Source organism: Ascaphus truei, chromosome 1 (genome assembly GCF_040206685.1).
Source record: "Ascaphus truei isolate aAscTru1 chromosome 1, aAscTru1.hap1, whole genome shotgun sequence".
Classification (NCBI taxonomy): Eukaryota; Metazoa; Chordata; class Amphibia; order Anura; family Ascaphidae; genus Ascaphus; species Ascaphus truei.
In genome coordinates this window covers 254,746,264-254,763,476 of record NC_134483.1, presented here as the reverse complement: position 1 = coordinate 254,763,476, position 17,213 = coordinate 254,746,264, and the positions used below count along the sequence as shown (strand labels likewise).

At 46.0% G+C, this 17,213-nt stretch overlaps 1 long non-coding RNA gene across 2 annotated transcripts in view; it reads right to left on the bottom strand.

Moving 5' to 3' along the window:
* Positions 1–16,395, bottom strand: part of LOC142496316 (uncharacterized) — a 43,044-nt gene extending 26,649 nt beyond the window's left edge. Inside the window, exons 1-5 of one of the 2 annotated variants that reach the window (XR_012801952.1) lie at positions 15,942–16,395; positions 11,280–14,820; positions 9,096–9,251; positions 6,618–6,719; positions 126–258 (exon numbers count right to left, since the gene is read on the bottom strand). This is a non-coding gene — a long non-coding RNA (uncharacterized LOC142496316). Of the gene's footprint in view, positions 1–125; positions 259–6,617; positions 6,720–9,095; positions 9,252–11,279 lie in introns of both variants that reach the window. The other variant, XR_012801951.1, reaches the window with a different exon arrangement.
* Positions 16,396–17,213: the final 818 nt, after the last annotated feature.

The following is a 17,213-nucleotide window of genomic DNA, read 5'->3' as shown; positions in this document are numbered from 1 at the left end:
GCAATGTGGAGGTAACTACAATGGTATGTTGCCTAATGTACATGGTCCAAACATGTGTGTATGGGAAAACAGAGAACCTGTGTGCCTGCTTCAGTCCGATTCCTGGCAAACAAACGGGGAACTACCATATAACGGTGTCACAGAGATGTATGTGCCTCAGCATCCCAGGATTGATTCAACGCTTGGCAATCCGTATCTGCATAGCGACGGTGGCGGACACAGCGGCGGCAGCTGCTGCATATTCCAGCAATCTTGTTTCTAAGTACAAATAAAAAGGTAAACATTGGTATCCTTACACTATGACAAAATTATTACTACTTGACAATAACACTGCATCATGTGCAGCATCACAAAAACAGACGCTAAAGCCAAACATTTATTCTAAACTCACACATATTGTAACATGGGTACATACACATTATGACTGTTGTCACAAAAATACATTAAGTGACAATGACACACATGTAACGTTCAGTTACATAACACTTATGCCATTGTTGCAAACATTACACATGTATAGTCACACACGATCATGTTGAATGACTTGTTTACAATTACACATTGTCTAATGTGATAGTCGCATCCATCTGTGACGTGGCTACGTGATCATGTGATCATGTGACAATGCGGACTCATAACTATGACGACCTACATGTCGGTAGGTGAAGAACCGCTTTTCTTTTTCCGCCTTTTTGGATGACTCCGTCCCATCAGGAGTACTGGGGTCTCCTTCTTTATTTGATACTTCAGCGACTTCATTGTATACGCCAGGCTTTTCTTGCAGTTGCGTTAGCTGATAGAAATATTTGGTGATCTGCTGCTCCGGCTGTTTCTCCTGCCGATCATATTCGTCATCATAGAGAGCGGTCTTTTTGGTTCGTGCCGAGTTCAGGCACCCCCACCATTCTTGGGGTGTTTTGTGGGTGTGACTCGGTTCGGGTTCCCCGTAAGAGATGTCTTCCTCTTTATTGGACTGGAAAGGCCACTCTTCCGTGGGGTAGGGTTCATTACAGGAATGCTGCATCTTGTCCTCCATTTTGGGGCTATCAGGTGTAATTTTCTTACTGACCTCAGGAGGCGCTACTGCAGCTGTTGCCACTGTATTTGCTATAACCCCCAATTGTGGTAGTCCTACAGGTGGGCATATTTTGCTTGTACAGGTCGTAGCTCTCACTGGCATCTCTGTAGACTTTTTCTTTTTCTTGGGTAAGTTTTACAATATCAGCAGTCCTGTGCATGCATTCTCTCTCATTAGGTATACTGGATGTGCAGTTGCTAGGTAAAAATCTCTATTTGCTTTACACCATTTACTTGCTAGGTGTAATCTCTCATTAGGTATACTGGATGTGCAGTTGCTAGGTAAAAAAACTTCTGTTTGCTTTACACCATTTACTTGCTAGGTGCAATACCTCCGCTTCAGCCAAATAATGTGGTTTTCTGCTTGAGTTCAGTAATTTTTAGTCTCAACTTTGGGTATTATGGCATTCACTCTTAACACTTTGGGATACCTTTTACACAGCTCAGCAATTCCTTTTTCCCCAGTAGGGCAATTTTACCCTCAGCACTTGTTTACTGAAAATTCCCCTGCGTCAGCACAGTCATGCATCAATTTTCACACTTTTCTGCATATACTCCATTCACAGCTGGTAGTCCTATGCGGTGTGGCAGCCTTTACTTGCAGAATCAGTACCGCTCGTGGGTCACCATCTGTATTCACTGCTTCAGCGAAACATTTGAAAACAACAAACACCTATCCTTTTTTTTTTTTTTTTTTAATGGGTGGAAATATTTACAGTTTATTAAGCTGTTGACGTGATTACATGGAGTACACTTTCCAAATCATGAAGCCGTCGCTGATAAAGGGAGATAAGATGGTGGCTTGGTTTCCACTTGCCAAGCTGCCGGCCATTTAAAAAATAAAATGAAACATGATTTTACATGATCGGTATTGTAATGATTTCATTTTAAATGAAGCCTTGCTTTATGCTTTAATTTTTTATTATGTCGCTTGAGAAATGCCTACGTGTCAACAGTCTTGTTTACACTTCCACTTGAACATAAAGGGGCCTGATTTATGCTTTTCTTAGAGGGTGTTTTATTGCATTAAAATGCATTTTTTGCCTTTACTAAGATGTGTGTGAAGAAGAACTTGATCTACTGTATCTTATGTGAACAACAGATCCTGCCATGTCCTCCCCCAACTATACTTGATCCACTGACTAAGACACGGTGGGCTAAGGTTCGAGGAAACCCTTGATTAACAAGCACCCCCTAAACCAATTCAGCCTGATGCTTAAGCGTGTTACATTTGTTTAAAGCAGCAATCCCCCTAGAACTCCATTAGTTTTTTTTTTTTTTTTTTAAACTTTCTTTTTTTATTGGTTTTTGTATACATACGTGGGAAAAGAAAATAATGTCAACATTCGTGTTAAGGAAACAAAAACCTGTTTGGGACATACAACACTAAACGGGTGACGTGATGGGGAAACGACAAGACTTCACGACAACGCAACCTAGACTACATGGGAGAGTGGGGGAGGGAAAGGTTGGGGGGGGGGGGGTCAGGCGATGTTTGTCTGGCTATTCTTCTTCCAACTGCGTCCACCGGCCGACTGTTGTCTCTGCGTTCCGGCGTCCCCAAATCGGCCTATCCTGTACTGCCTCTGATTTACGAATTCTACTTGGTGGAACCCCTCGACCTGTCAGCCCGTCCTGTCTTTCCCCAGGGCCGCCCTCAAAGGAGAACTCACTTGCGTCAATCACAGCCAAATTGTGGTATCATCCACCCCTTGAATGTCTGTCTGGGCCAGCCAAGGCAACTAGACTTTTTGGAATTTATCACCGGAGTCATTAACTAGGCTCATTAATTTTTCCATCCGGCATATGAACCACATTCTGTTCCTGATCTTTGCTAGTGATGGAGTTGCATTCTGATTCCACAATGCTGCAGTTTCACACCTCATTGCTGTTGCAAAATGTGCTATTAATTTGTTCCCCGAGCGTGAAACCTCCTTTGTGGGTTTGCCTAATAAAAACAGCCATGGGTCAAGCTCAATTTGGAGGCCCAAAAAGATCCTCTGTAGCCAATCTCTAATCTGAGTCCAAATGGGTACTATTTTCAGGCAAGACCACAGCATGTGTACCAAGTCCCCCCGTTCCCCGCACCGCCTGGGGCAGAGCGGGGAAGAGCCCGGGATGAATTTAGCCAATCTAACTGGGGTGAGATACCAGTGCAACATTACCTTATATGAGTTCTCCTTTAATGTCGTGCAGATGGAGCTACTAGCTGCTGCCCTAAAGATTGCTGTCCAGTCCTCGTCCTCTAAAGTGCACTGTAAATCTGATTCCCATTGGGCCATAAATCTGGGTTTGTCTGCATCGTACTTGCCATTACCGACCACATCTCTGTATAAAGCAGAAATCAGTCCCCGCGTGTCTGTACCTCCCACGCAGAGCCGTTCAAAATTAGTTAATGGTGGTCTCACCGGGTGTACGTTGTAAAATGCCCGGACCTGGAGGTACCTAATAAATTCTGCATTGGGGATGTCCGTTTCCGACTTTAGTAGCTCAAAAGATTTAATTGTGTTACTACCCTCCAGATCCTTCAACCTCCTCAATCCTAATTTGCGCCACAATGGGAAACTCTTGCCTGCTAGTCCAGGAGCAAAGTCCGGGTTACCATATAAGGGAGCCATAAGTGTGTGTTTGGAAGTTAGCGAGCGATTACTTTTAGATGCTTCCCAGACTGAGAGCGAGTTGAGCACAGAGGTCAGTGGTTTGTTTATGTCCTTGACCCGTATCCTCGGGTACCAGATTAGGTCCCCGAGCTCAAGAGGGGCACACATCTCCTTCTCCAGTGCCACCCATCGCCTGAGCTCCGCGTCTCCATGCCATTGTGTGATTTGGCACAATTGTGCCGCTTTGTAGTAGGACATAATACTCGGGACAGCTAGACCCCCCCCCCCCCCTCCTTGGCTTTCTGCATCAATTTGGCGTTTATCCGTGGTTTTTTCCCCTTCCAAATAAATTTCGATATTGCTTTTTGAAGGCCCATGATATCTGCCCGCACCACGGGTACCGGGAGAGTCTGAAACAGGTATAGAATCCGGGGGAGGATGTTCATCTTGACGCTATAGGTCCGTCCTAGCCATGAGATACCATATGCCGCCCAATCTTGTAATTCCTTTTTTAGAGTCTTCAATAGACTGGGGTAATTTGCTTGATATAAGGAGCCTATCTTTTTTGTGACTTGCACCCTTAGGTACCTTATGGAGGAGGGTCGCCATTTAAACTCAAAGTTGAGATCAATCAGCTTCTCCATCTCTCGAGGGATATTAAGGCTTAGTGCCTCAGATTTTGATTGATTAATTTTAAACCCTGAGATCTGGGCAAATTGCTCTAGAAGCCCGAACAGGTTAGGTAGCGAGATTAGCGGCTTGGTCAGGGTTAGAATGATATCGTCTGCATACAAAGCCACTTTGTGTTCTTGAGAGTGTATTTGTACTCCAGTGATATCTGTATTTCTGCGAATTTGGGCTGCTAATGGTTCGATGCATAGGGCGAACAACAAGGGCGATAACGGGCAGCCCTGTCTCGTACCACTTTTAATTGGAAACAGCTCTGAGGGGAACCCCTGGTGCATCACCCGCGCTGCTGGCGCGTTGTAAAGCGCTTTTATTGCCCCCCGGAATTTGTCCCCAAACCCAAATGCCCCAAGCGTGGACTCCAAGTATGGCCAGTCAATCCTGTCAAAGGCCTTCTCCGCGTCCAGGCTAAGAACTACACTCCGGACCCCGTTGGCTTCCACAAAATCAATTATATCCACAATCCGTCTGGTGTTATCGGCCGCCTGTCTATTTGTAATAAAGCCAACTTGGTCCGGACAGATAAGCCTCGGCAGGATGACGCTTTAACGATTGGCCAGTAATTTGGAGTAGATTTTGACATCTGTATTAATCAATGATATTGGCCGGTAACTTTGACAATTTGTGGGGTCTTTGTCCCCTTTATGAATCAAGGAAATCGACGCCTGGAGCATCTGTTCAGAGAAGGGCTCTCCCGCTAACACTCCGTTGAATAACCGGAGCATATGTGGAGCCAGGACTCCGATAAATTTTTTATAGTATAGGTTTGAGAACCCATCAGGGCCTGGGGCTTTAGAGGGTTTTAAACCCTTAACCACCGCCCTCAGTTCTTCCCCTGTGAAGTCGCCTTGAAGTGCCTCTCGCTCCTACCTGTCTAATTGTGGCAATGCTGCGCCTGCCAGGAATTTCCGCAGTTTACTGCTTGTCTTGGCATTGTGAACCACCTTCTCCCCATTATATAGCTGTGCATAGAACTTTTTAAACTCTTCCACAATCACCTTGGGATTCGATGAGACTGTCCCCTCTGCTGTCCTAATAGAATGAATATTACAATTTGGCTTTCTATTTCGGAGTCTGGTGGATAGCATGGTGTCCGGCTTGTTAGCCTTCTCAAAGAACTTCCTCTGTGTCCAGCTCAAATCTTTCTCAGCCCTGGATGTGAGGAGGAGGTTAAGCTCAATCCTTACATCCTTCAACTCCTGTAATGTATCTTCTCTACCTGATCGGCTATGTAGTGTAGAGAGCTCGTTTAACCTCTGATAAAGCTGGGTCAATTTGGCCTCCCTTTGTTTTTTTTTCCTGGCTGCTATGCCTATTAGTATTCCTCTCATCGTGGCCTTGTGAGCCTCCCACAATGTTGTGTGGGATTCCACACTCCCGAGATTAGTCTGGAAATACTGCGAGATTTCCCCCTTAACTAGTATTGCTATTTCAGGTATTTTAATCAACGATTCATTCAGCCTCCAATTTTCTCCTGACCTAGCCGGGCCAATTTGTACGCATCTCAGCTCTATAGATGCGTGATCCGACCATGTGATGTCATGTATATTGGTGTCGGAGATCTGTGGGACCATTCTGCTCGAGACAAAGAAGTGGTCGATCCTGCTGTAACTGTCGTGGGGGTGGGAATAAAATGTGTAACAACGTACTCCTTGATGTTGTTCTCTCCATATGTCTATTAGGCCCAGCTGTCTCAGTCCCTTTAGCATCGGCCCGTTACCCTCCCTCCTCTGGTTCTGTTGGAGTGGGGAACGGTCTACCCTTGGGTCCATAACCTTATTAAAGTCCCCTGCCAATACTAGGTAGCCTTCTGCGTAGCGCTATATTGTCTGAAAAAATTATTCGAAAAACCGCGTTTCACCAGTGCTAGGTGCATATACTCACACCAGTGTCAATCTATTTTGTTTCATGAGGCCCACCAGGATGATGTACCTCCCTTTGGGATCTCTTTTTACTTTCTCAAGTTGGAAGGGAACCTTGTTATGGAATAAGATGGCTACTCCCCCTTTCTTTTCCTTTGCAGAGGACAGATATATCTGCCTAAAATGCTTATCTAAAAATTCTGGACTGTTTTGGGAACTAAAATGAGTCTCCTGAAGGAAGATAACGTCGGCCCGCCTCCGTCTAAATTCGGAGAAGGCTACCTTTCTCTTGTTCGGGCTATTAAATCCCTTGACGTTTTGAGATAAGAATGTTACCGCCATGTACCTGAGTGGGGTGGGTGTCTATATACATAGCAGACCTCGTGCCTACCTAGATATTGCGCCGACTGGAGGCCCGTGTGACGCCGATGGCGGATGCTGTTGATCCTCTCTCTTTCGCCGTGGGGGCTTGGGATAGGAAGGGGGAAAAACACTAGGGGAAAACACAGAAAACATATATTAACATACAGAACCGTGTTGGTCCCTCGGGTTCACTGCCCGGGAAGGACATCCTTCCTCTGGACCCCCCTCCCCCCTGGCCCAGCACCGTGGCCTACCTCTCCGGCCACGGGTTCCCGGGACTTTGACGGGAGTGTGGGCTAGGCCCTCAGCCCCGCCTGTGTAGCGCATGCCTACAGGTAGGAATGGCAACATGCCTCCCTTCCCCGCCGGCAACTGCAACTGTCAGCTCCAAACTCTTGCTTCCAAGTAACTAAACTCAACTGAACTTTGTTTTAAACTAACCCCCCCTTCCCTCCCCCCCCAGCCATTCAACCACCCCCTTCCCCTTGCGCCTTATATCCGGCGACTTCCCCACTTTTCTCGCCTCCATCTAACTGGTCTCTCGACCACCCTCCAATGTGCCTGAAACTTATACAATTATTATTATTATTATTATGTGCCCCTGGAACCGCTGCCGCTCGCTCGGGATCTCGCCTCCTTTTGTCTCCCTTTCTCCACGTGTGGGGATCGCTTCCAGCGCCCTCCTTCTACCTATTATCCCCCCTGTGGCAGCTCTCGCTCTCCCCCACCAGGGAGCACCACGTCCTAACCCTCTACTAGTGGCGCTCCGGTGACCGCATTCGCTCTCGCGAGTTCTGTGGATCAAGTAAGTCTCGCGCGATCCCCGTAGAGCGGTCCAGTCTCGCGCATGCCCCGTAGAACCGTCATGTCTCGCACGAGCCAGCTGGGTGACATCATCAGGATGGGCAAGAGGATCGCATTCGTGGCCTGACCCTCGGGAGGAGAGGGTGGAGCAGAAGGTGGGCCAGCACAGCGGAGCAGATTTTCGCGCCCAAAGCATCGCCGCCATTAGATTTCCACGCCTCTCCTGCGTCTTCTGCCCCAGGTAAGATCTAGCGGCCATTTTAGGGGTCTGAGCTTAATTCAAAGGTACCAGGAATATCCATCGGAAGTTTCTGCAAGGGGCACAGCCGGTTCGCACAGAGGGATGGGACTAAACGACAACTAGAACAGAACCAAAAAGTAATTTAATGGTCGTTTTGGCCGCATCTGCACCATCGATACTTTAGATGCCCCTGTCGCTTCCCACCGCCCTCTCCGCTCGTTTGTCTTTCTGTGATGAGGGTACCTCCACCCAGGACTCCGCTCGAGGGGAGCCTGCCTCTTGCCGCTCTGCTTGGGGGCGTCGGTCACACTAGAAGTGTTGGGCACCCCCTTGGTCCCCAGTTTTTTGAGGAAGGCAGCACTCTCAGAGGGTTGCCTCAGAATGTGGGAACGGCCATTTTTAAGCACTACCAGTGCAAAAGGAAAGGCCCAACGGTATTTTATGTCTCTGTCCCTCAGTTCTTTTGTGACGTGCAGCACTGCCCGTCTGCGGGCGAGGGTGAGGGGGGAGATGTCCTGGAAGACGGCCAGGGTGATCCCTTCAAAAGTGATATGCGGGGTGGCCCTCGTGATCCTACACACGTCCTCCTTCGTTTTGAAGTGGTGCAGCCGTAGGATGACATCGCGTGGGGGTTCGATGGTAGGGGTCTCGAACGCAGAGCTCTGTGGCAATGATCCATTACCAGTTCGGCCTCGGTCTTGCCCGGTAGTATGGACGTCATCCATCGGTTTAGCAGGGCCTCTGGGTCCAGGATCTCCTCTGGGATCCCCCGCATGCGTAGATTGTTGCGCCGGTCCCGGTTTTCACTGTCTTCCTGCCTGGCCTCTAACTCTGCAATCCGGGCCTCTAGAGCCCCCATCCACTTGCCCGTATCTTGATGGCACCGGGAACTGTCTTCCATGCGGTCTTCCAACTCGCTTGTGCGGGTGCCAATTTGTACAATATCCTTTCTGAGGCCCTCTACCTCCCCTCTAAAAAAAGTCTTCAGATCCACGAGGAGCCTCGCTATCTCTTTTTTAATTATTTTCGTTTGACCTGCTGATGTGCCTGCTGCCTCGTGGTCCGAGTCAGAGTCTGATATTGCAGAGTGCTCCGCCGCTCCCGCCTTGCTCTGGCCTGTAAAATATGAGCGGACATCTGTTTTGCACCGTGCTTTCTGCCTCGTCGCTGCCATCTTCCCCTCGTAGGGTGCGCTGGGTTCCCTGGGTTATCCGGATTCTGTGAGTGTTACTTTCAGTATTTTTAATTTGGAATAACGCTGATTTAATTACATAAGTCTGCCGGCGGGTGATGGAGCTGTCAGCTTACACCACCATCTCCAACCCGTCGCGCATGCGCAGTCCTCACACCTGTCCCTTTTAAGGGCTAACTTACTTCTTGAACCCTGACTACGGCTGGAAGGCAAAACCCCTATTTCAATGACCATATTACACTTTATTGTGATAGGCAAATAAGGTTTACCTGCTTCCGCACAGTCTCTCTCTCTCCTCTTGGAATCGGGGAATGAGTCCATCTGTGGTTTTGTGGGTTTCAGTGCAGTGTAGATTTCCTGCCTGGGTGTGTATCCCTTTAACTGAGGTCTCTGCTGCATGAGATCCTTTGTTTATGTTGCTCAGGCTGTTTGTAGGCAAAAAGCACAAAAAAAATTTTCACAGGCAATTTCCGGGGCCCCTTTTAACTTCAAAGGCCACCTCAATCCCACTTCTGACACCATATGTAGGAGGACGTGCACAGAGATATGCAAGGGAGACTTGTTAAGGTGAAATTAAATAAGGCTTTTATTGTGCCTGTCACTTTAAACACAGCAAAACGCAACATAAGAGAAATAGTGAGCAAACAAAACCTGCTCCACTTTGGCATATATGTATCCTTATATTTCAGCCCTTTTAACTGGGTGGCTACCCAAGCTATTCATCAGTCCAAGTCATATAGATATATATAATAGATATATATATAGACAACAGTCATTGGAAAATAAAGTCTTATCTGTTTGCTGGGTTGCTGCCTTTTCTCCGGATAATCAGCATCCAGGTTTAGAAGTCTTATTTGTCAGCTTCAGACATCTGTGTTCTCTCGGTCAGTCTCACCTCGGAGACTCGGGAACCTCTGCTCTGTTTCCTAGTTCAGCTCACATGTGAGCTAAGAAGTCTCTCTTCCTGTCTCAGAGGCAGGCTTTTTCTAACACCTCTAATCAGCCAGGTGCTGGTCAATTAACCAGTACACTGCTGGATTAGAGGCAAGTTTTCTGAACAGAGTAAGTCCCCTGTTACATATGGGTTGTGTATATAAGGGGGATTTAGGGGTTATTGGGGGCACAGAGGCTGGTTGTGTTGTGTTTTGCTATGTTTATTGGGGGCAATTGTCCCCAATAAACATGCTACGGTCACTTAACCCCTTCATTGCCTTAACGGATAGCCGCTAAGGTAATGAAGCAGCATTACTGTATTTTTATTAATAGTGTACATGTGCAGAGGGTCTTCGGACATGAACCGTGTTGGTTTTATGTCCGGGGACCCCCTGCTTCCCAAGATACAGGCACCTTTATGGGATGCCGGTATCTCCTATGAATGGAAATGTCCCGCGTCACGTGATCGGGCTATCTCCATGCATAGGAGATACCGGCACCTCATAACCGGGCCTGTATCTCGGGAAGCAGGGGTCTCCGGACATAAAACCAACGCAGTTCATCTCCGGAGACCCCTTGCACATCTACAATAGTAATAGATTTGTTATGTAAATTTTTTTTATTTGCCGGCGAGATTTGTGCAGAGAGAGGCGGATCTCGCTCCCTGCTGACTGATCTCGCCAGCGGAGCCCTTCTGCCAGGGCTCGCCATCTCTCTGCCGGATTCCACTCCCAGATATGCGCACTTTCCAGCATACTGCGAGGGGAATCCGCCAAAAACATGGAAAGTTCTAAGTCTGGCGAATGGCCATTCTCACAGTTCTCTGGATAGGCCCCCAAGTCTTCCAAATTACATGCAGGTTTGGAGATGTAATATCGTTGTATATACAGATCTGATTGAGCAACAACAGTGGAGTATTGTGGAACCATTCCAAACTCGCTGCATATACTAGCAATGCTCTATATATAACCAGCATTTTAGGAGCTTTACATTGTCTCAGTATAGAGATCTGTACAAGCTAAAGCAACAGCTAAATTACAGGCCTTATTACTGTAGCAACTGTGAATTCAAGTATATACACCTTTTCCCACTGATTACATGGTTGTAAACCCTTTCACTACATCAGAGATATCTTAGACATACCATAGATATCTTAGGGAATTTATATGAGATATTGTCCTACAGATTAACTATTAACCCTATATCGCTAAACCAATAATAATATATGCACTTATTATTCAACTTATTATTACCTTTTGATTATATATTATATTAATTAGGTTGTATTATAGATGTCACTTTTCACTTTGATTTAGCAATTTGGATCTTGGTTCATCTGTGAGGATACTATCACCATTACCTCAATATATAACTACCTCACAGTATTACCAGCAGTAATAACAGTATATATACATTTGTTAAGTAGCACTATTCAGTTAGGTTTTAAACAGTATTATTTCTTGTTAATAAAATTATTTGTATTAGTGGGGATGGGCAACCATCCCTTTCCAATGACTTACACATTGAGCTTCTTTATTCACTAAGAGGTTGAGTGCACCCTTTGAGAAATACTTTTTTCTTTGCGCTCTCTGTTCTCCTGATCCTCCAGGGCATCCTTGAGTTCATTCACGGCGTGGCCTAGTCTGACCACCTCATCTTCTGTGTTGGACTGGGTCAGGAGTACTTCCTCCATTTGATCTCTAACTCATCAGTGCGGTTAGAGAGGCCACTTATATCCGCTCTCAGACCTTCCAGGGCGGCATTTATATCCTGCTGGAATCCCTCCCAGCGTTCTCCCCTTCCGGGAGCGCCTCAGATCAGGTATGTACCTTAATTTCTTTATTTATTCAAATCTGTCTTGGGGGGGGAGCGGAATCCGCAGCGGAGAGATGCTGTCTGCGCCTTACTTCACGGACTCTGGAGGCTGCAGAGGGGTTGCTTTAAACACTGTGGGGGTTGGGGGAGGGGGGCTCCGTCTCCGAACCCCGCCGTTAATCCGGACTCCGCGGGGCACCAGGAGTTTCACCCCCTCTCCCGCCTCCTGAACTTGCTTTGTATTTTCAGTAAATTTTTTCGTTTATGTGGTTGGAGCAGGGCAAAGTCTTCCACCGGGGGCCGGGACTCGCAGGGGGCCTCCCAGAGCACCGATAACTTCTTTCTGGTACGCTGGGAAAAGCCACTCTTGTGCCTAGTAAATCTCTAGAGCTCAGACCTGTGAGGTTTATTTAGGGATTAACCATATTTAGTGAGGGTTTGCTTATGTATTTGCTTGATTTTGTATTAATCATTTGGAGGGGCTCTAGAGCCGGTCTCCAGAGTAGCCATTCCACTTGACGTCACAGGAAGTCTCCCCCCCTTTCTGCTTTTCTGAGCATAACTGGTTGTAGCCTTGAGCACCTGCGTTTGTTGTGCCTTGGTCCTGTTTTTTGTTTTTTGCAGTTTGGATTCTACGTGTACCGAACCAGCTTGACTTCTGAACCCCTCTGGATATTGACCCTAGCTTACCCTCGACTCTGCGGACCTCTCCAACCCAGACCATGGCTATATGGACTTCCATGATTCTGACCTCTCCAACCCCAGACCACGGCTTAACGGACTTTGACAATTCTGACCTCTCCATCCCAAGACCTTGGCAAGTATCAGTACTAACCCAATCTCTCCAACCCAGACCCGGCTACATTGACAAGCCGCCTGCCAGGCATGCTTCTGCTGCCATGGGTGCGAGGTTCTATACTTCCCCACCTCAGTACCGGGGTCCTGTCTGGCTTGTGGGTAGCGCAAGCATTACACACCCTAGCTAATACTATACACATGATACATAAAGCTTGGCCCTGTGCAGACGCACTTACCAGAATGCCCTCCTAATGTCTCTGTACGTTCTTCCTACCAATTAGATTATAAGATTTTTGGAGCAGGGACTCCTCTTCCACAATGTTATATTTATGTCTGAAGCACTTATTCCCATGATCTGCTATTTGTATTATTTGTTATTTATATGATTGTCACGTGTATTACTACTGTGAAGCGCTATGTACAATTATGTACATCTATATAAATGACATAAACACATCCTGCATAGATCACTCCATACTAGTCTGAAGCTTCTGAATTGTCTTTGCATTTAGGGTCAAAGTTCTGCATCAAAAAGTGAGCACAGGAAGGATACACTGGTCAAAACACTTTCCTTTTGAGGAAAAGTGGAAGGTTCCTTGTAATTCTCTTGTTTCTTCCAAATGAACCTTATCCCATCTTCATTCGCCTTTATTTTGATATTTGTAGAGTTGACACAATTGTTGAACATCACTTTGGTATTGCTGAGATTCATACGGAGGCCCACGTTCATACTTCTTTCTTTGTCAATGTGACAGGGTGAATTCATTATATCTGGGAGACCTATATATAGGTCTGCAGTCCAGCAGTCACTGGGTTAATCACAGCTTTGAGAAGGCTGGGTTAATTAACTAGGTCCCAGCTGCCTCGTTAAGGGACTTGAAAAACACAAACTCTTGACTTGTTCAGGGTTCTTCTCCCTGATTACAAACGAGAAAGACATGCTGAAAATCTGAAGGGAGAAAGTGGAAATCTTGTTCTTCTGTAACATGGACTTGAGAAATCCTTGCTGGGAAAAGAGTGAAGCCCTTATTTTTTAAAACTTTTTGTTAACTCTTTATATGCTGAAGAAAAACGCTGTTATTTTGGTTCCATGCTTTTTTGCTGGCTGAAATAAAAAGCCAATACTCAGAACACCCATGTGTCGTTACATTGTCCCTGCAACAGTCAAGATATCTGACTTGTAGCTGCGTTTTTTTAATTATGGATTAATAAGATACAAATTTTATCCATTTTGCTTGGGACCCACTCTATTGGCTGTGTGCTGAATTACTTCTCTCTTGGACTAAAATAATCGTACAAGCTGAAAAAAAACTTAAATGCATCCTTGCTAATGCATGAAGCCTGACAAATAAAATGGGGGAGCTTGAATTAATAGCTGCAAGGGAGCAGTATGATATCATAGGCATTACTGAAACATGGTGGGATGAAACTCATGACTGGACAGTTAATTTAGAGGGTTATTCCTTTTTCGGAAGGATCGAACAAATAGAAGGGAATGTGGAGTTTTTTTATATATTAAACCAGATCTAAAACCTATTATAAGGGATGAGGCATCGTATCAGAATTATAAGCAATGTAACAAAAATTGCAATAGGGCAATCAAATGTTAGTATACCGGTGCCTCTGCACCGTCCGCGCAACCCTCGGACTACCCAGGCCGCACAGTGGAACTTTCCCCTACCTGCTGCCACTCCTGCGGGTCGTCAGCTTTGCCGACACCGCGGTCCCGCTTCCCTAAGCCGCTCCGCTGCTCCTCCTCCTTCTCGGCGGGAGAGGTGGTCCTTACATCCCAAGTGCAAGCGTGCGCCTCCCCCCGGCACGGGCCGCGTGCACGCCCTGCTTACAGTGCATGTGCCTGCACCCATCCCTTATCCACCACTCCTGCTGTGAATCTCCGCCTCCCTACACCGCACGGAAAGTAAGATCAACCCTAAAATGCTCTTTAAGTACCTTAATAACAAAAAAATGAGAAAAGAAAATATAGGACCCTTTCAATGTGAGATGGGTAGGCAGATTATTATTGGAGATAAGGAAAAAGCAGAGTTATTAAACAAATTCTTTGCCTCTGTGTTTACCAGGGAAGAATCAAGTTCAATAGTAGTGCCGCAGGAGGAAGCCACAACCTCCATATTAATGAACAATTGGTTAACTGAGGAAGAAGTTCATAAGCGACTTGAAAAAATGAAAGTAAATAAGGCACCTGGCCCCGATGGCATACATCTAAGAGTTCTCAAGGAGCTAAGCTCAGTAATAGCCAAACCATTATATTTAATATTCAAGGACTCCATTTCCACAGGCTCAGTACCACAAGATTGGCATCAAGCAGATGTGGTGCCTATATTTAAAAAGGGAGCTAGATCACAACTGGGGAATTACAGACCTGTAAGCCTGACTTCAATAGTTGGGAAACTAGTTGAAGGTTTAATACGGGATAATATTCAGGAATACCTAATGGAAAACAAAATTATTAGTAATAGTCAGCATGGATTTATGAAGGATAGATCTTGCCAAACTAACCTTATTTGTTTCTTTGAGGAGGTAAGTAGGAATTTAGACCAGGGTAATGCAGTTGATATGGTCTACTTAGATTTTGCAAAGGCTTTTGATAAGATTCCACACAAGAGGTTGGTGTACAAAATAAAGAAAATTGGACTCAGTAATAATATATGCACCTGGATTGAAAACTGGTTAAAGGACAGACAACAGAGGGTTGTCATAAATGGAATTTTTTCAGGTTGGGCTAAAGTCGTGAGTGGAGTACCTTAGGGATCGGTACTGGGACCCCTGCTTTTTAACTTGTTTATTAATGACCCTGAGGTTGGGATCGAGAGCAACTTCTCCATCTTTGCTGATGATACTAAATTGTGTAAGGTAATAGAATCAGAGCAGGGTGTAATTTCTCTTCAGAAGGAATTGGAGAGACTGGAAACGTGGGAGGTAAATGGCAGATGAGGTTTAATACAGATAAATGTAAGGTTATGCATTTGGGATGCAAGAATAAAAAGGCGAATTACAAATTAAATGGGGATAAATTGGGGGAATCCTTGATGGAGAAGAATTTAGGAGTGCTTGTAGATGTCATGTTCTAAGCCTGCTGTACCCATGCTTGGCCACCGGGATTGCTGCTGCTCTCTCAATGTCTTGTTCTAGCCTGCAGTGCCTATACTTGTCCACCGGGATTGCTGCTGCTAAACTAAGGAACATTCCAGACCCTGAAACCTGACACCTCTGCACCTGTGCTCTACCTCTCAGCCTGCATATATAAACCTCCCTTTCCTGTTCCTTCCTTGCCTGTTTATACTGGTTCTTCAGCTCTTGCTGGTTCCTGTGTTTACTGCTGTGCAATTGATATATTGTCCTGTTCCAGTCTCCTCGTTCTGACCTCTGCTTGTTACTTGACTACGCAGCCTAAGAAAAAAAGGGGGTGGTGTATATAGCGCTAAAAACAGAACAAATGTGATAATGGATGATGTAACAAAGCGTGAATAATGTATTAAACAATAGGCAAGGCTGCCAGGACCAACTAACCCAAACACAGTTAGTGAAACACAAAGAAAACAAATACAGACCGGCGCCTTAGAGTCCAAATAGATGATGTATAGAAAGTCCAAAGGATGGTTTGGGATGTCCAATAAATGGTGATCTTAGTACAGTGGACAGCAGATTCCTCAGCAGCAAAATTGATATGCCATGCAGGGAAGACAAGAGAACAAGATCATAGTGTAACAAAGTATGATTAAAACATAAAACATATAGACATGGACAAACAAGCACAAACAACACTAAACAAGTAGGCTGACTAATATAATGAAGATTTAATAAATACAGTAAAATCCAGCAAGCTGGTGACGAGCAAGAATAGGATCCGGTGTTTTAAAAACGGAATCCTACTTACAGCAGGTCCACAGGATATGCGCAAAGGAATGGTGTAATGGCGGTCCAGCGACAGATGTTAGTTGGACGCGTGCCGCGTGTAGAGTCCTGCAGGTACCTCCTCGGATTGATGCCAAAGATGGCGACACTGCCTTCTCCTTCACAGGACGACTTCCGTTTTGCGCCCGGAACTGCGTCACAGCGGGCGGGAAAACACACCGATTCACACTCCAAATGCCAACTCCTATGCACCGCAACTCCAGGAACTGCTGAGAGTATCTGCTCCTCTACCAGTACAGTACAGTCGTCCTGTGAAGGAGAAGGCAGTGTCGCCATCTTTGGCATCAATCCGAGGAGGTACCTGCAGGACTCTACACGCGGCACGCGTTCAACTAACATCTGTCGCCGGACCGCCATTACACCATTCCTTTGCGCATATCCTGTGGACCTGCTGTAAGTAGGATTCCGGTTTTAAACACCGGATCCTATTCTTGCTCGTCACCAGCTTGCTGGATTTTACTGTGTTTATTAAATCTTCATTATATTAGTCAACCTACTTGTTTAGTGTTGTTTGTGCTTGTTTGTCCATGTCTATATGTTTTATGTTTTAACCATACTTTGTTACACTATGATCTTGTTCTCTTGTCTTCCCTGCATGGCATATCAATTTTGCTGCTGAGGAATCTGCTGTCCACTGGACTAAGATCACCATTTATTGGACATCCCAAACCATCCTTTGGACTTTCTATACATCATCTATTTGGACTCTAAGGCGCCGGTCTGTATTTGTTTTCTCTGACTACGCAGCCTGCCGTCTGCCTCTGACCTCTGCTTGTTACCTGACTATGCTGCCTGCCGCCTGCCTCTGACCTCTGCTTGTTACCTGACTATGCGGCCACCCACCTGCCTCTGACCTCTGCTTGTTACCTGACCACACTCCCTGTTGTTCTTGCCACTGGGATCCACTC